The sequence below is a fragment of the Triticum dicoccoides genome, chromosome 4B, assembly GCF_002162155.2.
Source record: "Triticum dicoccoides isolate Atlit2015 ecotype Zavitan chromosome 4B, WEW_v2.0, whole genome shotgun sequence".
Lineage (NCBI taxonomy): Eukaryota > Viridiplantae > Streptophyta > Magnoliopsida > Poales > Poaceae > Triticum > Triticum dicoccoides.
In genome coordinates this window covers 24336209-24339579 of record NC_041387.1, presented here as the reverse complement: position 1 = coordinate 24339579, position 3371 = coordinate 24336209, and positions in this window count along the sequence as shown.

Sequence of the window (3371 nt, the reverse complement as noted above, 5' to 3'; positions counted from 1 at the left end):
CTTTTCACAAATTCTTCATATGCGTTCTGATTTGAAACTCGTTCAAAATCTTCACTGTGTCCTTGACAGCTGAAGAAATTGCGAATGGTAACTTAAAACTTATCTTATCTAAATTTTCGGATTTGCCTCTCAAACCGTTCCGCTTCTCACGACAAATACTTATCTATTCACCCACGATCCTACATGATCGCCACCTCACAGTACGTGGGTGACACATGTCATGTGAATGAGAAAAGCCAGGGGCACGTTCGTCCGAAATCCTCGGGCGCACAGTTTTTCACTACCACTATAAATACCCCCACCTTCTCCTCACTTAACTTTTACTCCGCTCGACCTCTCTCTCCCTCTCGAGCTTCCGAAACCCTAGCGCCGCCGCTACTTCATCATCGCCGGTGAGGAAGAGCTTCACTGCCTCGACCTCGTCGCCGTCGTACTCGCGCCGGTTGCGGATTTCTTCACTCCGCCGCCGCCGTAGTTATCTTCCTCTGCCGAGTTAGGGCGTGGAAGATCTGAACGGACGAACTTCACCTCAACGCTTCCCAGTTCGTCGAGTTCTTCACTTCGGGTAATTAAAATTTACTTTTATTGCCCGCTTTGATTCATGTGTTTTCCTAAAAATCTTCAAAGGTGTTTATTCTTCAAATCTTCACACACTAAAACACCTCACATGTTATATGTTCTTGATTCGTTTCTCTAAGCAATGATTTTCTTCAAGATTCCTCAATTGTGTGGATTTTCAAATCTGTACAACTCTAGAACCTAAGATAAAGAACACTTAGCGAAATTCTTCAAGACTCATCGGTCAAATTCCTCAAACCTATTCTTTTTGAAAATCTTCTGAGAACGCATATGACCTCTCCAAATTCCTCGCAACTATACTCTGTTCACAGGTACAAATGTCCGCTGCTGAATCACTAGGTTCTCATCAACTTAACTCATTTGCAACGTTCCTCGAAGAAAAGTTGCATACCTCTTCAGAAACTTCAGTTGTTCATCCTTAGCTGAAGAAAATGGCTGACAGTAAAAAAACCACAGAAGGGAGGAAAAAGGCCTGAGGTCAACACAACGTTTGAAATCCCTGAGGATATTTATGCTGGATACTGCACTCCTGATGAGGCCAAGTTTGGCAAGGAGGACAAGAATCAGCGCAAGGTGCGCATACAACGAATTGAGAGGAGATGGGCATGAGAATGGAGGGAGTACAAGTATGTCACTCCCAAGTACATGAAGAAATTCGCACTCAACTCTCCATGCTCAAGACCTCCATTAAGACCTGGCCAACTGGCACATCCCACCAGCCTCAAGCGCAGTGAGGACTATGCTACTGAATGGGCCAGGCGCCAGGCCAAACTAGCCAAGCAAGCAAAAGAAGCAGTGAGGAAATTCAATGAAGATTCTGCTGCTGCTGCTAACGCTGCCGAGGCCTCTGGTAGTAAGCCCAGGAAGGCTATGCCAAAGAAGCCTACCCACAAGTCCAGTGCTTCTCCTTCAATGCCCTCACGGCCAAGCTCCTCAGCAATGCCCTCACGACCAGCATTTTCAAAGCCCTCACGACCAATTCCTCAGTCTGCTCCTCCTCCTCCGACAAAGTCTTCCGCTGCTCCGGCAAAATCCTCGGCACCTGTGCATCTTGCCATGTGCCAAAGGACTCAAGGCATCTCTATTGCCTCAGGAGCATCTGCTAGCTCCACTGTTGCACCAAGTTCCTTAGCCGGACCATCTCTGCTGAAGAAAAAGGCCACTGCAGGACGAGGCCTTTGCCCAAGTTCTCACAAGAAGCAGGTTGCCTGCCAAATCCCCTCTGATGACGATGAGGCTGATGATGAAGAACTTGCTGAAATCATCAAGGACAGGCAAGCCAAGGCTGCTAGAGCCAAAGGCAGCAATGTGCCACTACTTCTGGATCCCAAGCCGATCCTCGATTTCATTGACTTATGGCACAAGGACCCCGCTACACCTTTGCCGGAGATGAACCTCACTCCTAGTCAAAGTCATGTTCTCACTCACTTCATTGAGGAAGAAAAGTGGAAATATGAAGAAGGACGAAGGCTGAAGAAAGCGCAATACAAGAAACATTGCTACCTCAAGGACAATGTCCTCACTCTTACCCCTGAACAACTCATTGCTGTACAAGCTGAAATCAAGCAACTGAGTGATGATTTCAATCGGTACCATGCTGATTGGAAGGGAGCAAAGGTCCGGTTCGTCAATTTGACGAAGACTTTCTCTTCAACTGCCTCTGCACCGGTGCATGTTGAAATTCCTCAGGCTGAAGATTCTGCCCAGCCCACTGAAGAACATGCCAGCACCGCTGATGTCAGTATGGCTGCTGAAGAAAATGAGAGTACCAGGGCTGATGACTCCATACCATCCGCTGATGATATTGCCAGGGCATCCACTAGTGATGCGCCTGAAGAAAGTGAACAAGTCAGGGCAACTACAACAGTTGCGCCTGAAGAAAATGCACCTCCTGCGCCTACACCAACTCTGATCCTTCCATCTGCAACTGATGTGAAGAAGACCAAGGCTGCAGAGCGTGCATCGATGAAGAAAAGGAAGGCATCAACCTCTTCAAATTCTTCAGCTTCGAAGAAGATGAAGACCCTGATGAGTTCAATTGACAATCCAATTGATGCCATTCCCGTCTCATCAATGCCGTCAAAGGACCTTGTTCCTTTTGGTGAAGAATATGAGATTCCTGAGGAATCTGATGAAGAAACTCCATCTGCTGCTTCGACAGAGCAGTTGGATGAAGAAATTGAAGTGGATAAAATCCCTTCAACCCCAGTCATTTCCTCACCTATGACTCAGTTCACTGCTGAAGAGGCAGGTGTTAAAGAACTTGAAGATGAGGATGTGGACATCGGATGTACCACACCAGTGCTAAATGATGACTTTTGGGAAAGTCAGCACCCCAACTCTCCGTTGTTCACTCCTCTCCAAGCTGTTCCTCAGTCCCCAGCCACTACTGAAGTACAAATGGGATCTAATGAACCTCGTGCAACCCCGTCTGTTCATGAAGACATTCCAGCCACTAGTGCTGAAGAAACTGTGAATGAAGAAGTAATGACACAGGCTGCAGATGCAGAAGAAACTGAAATTCCTCAGCATGAGGAACCTGAGATTGCGATTCCTGAGGTGGTTCTGCAGATCACTGACACCCCTCAACCCAAGCCAAAGAATCCCTTCTCCAAGAAGCCAAAATTCAAGGCTGATGATTTCTTCGGCGAGCACGTATTCTTCACTGAATTCAACCCATATGACAATGCTCGTCTTAGAAGGAAGCGTTTCTGGACTGCCAGCCAGGCAAACTTCTATTCCTCAGTTCTCTTTGACAAGGACAAAGTCTTCGATCATAAGCACATTCCTCA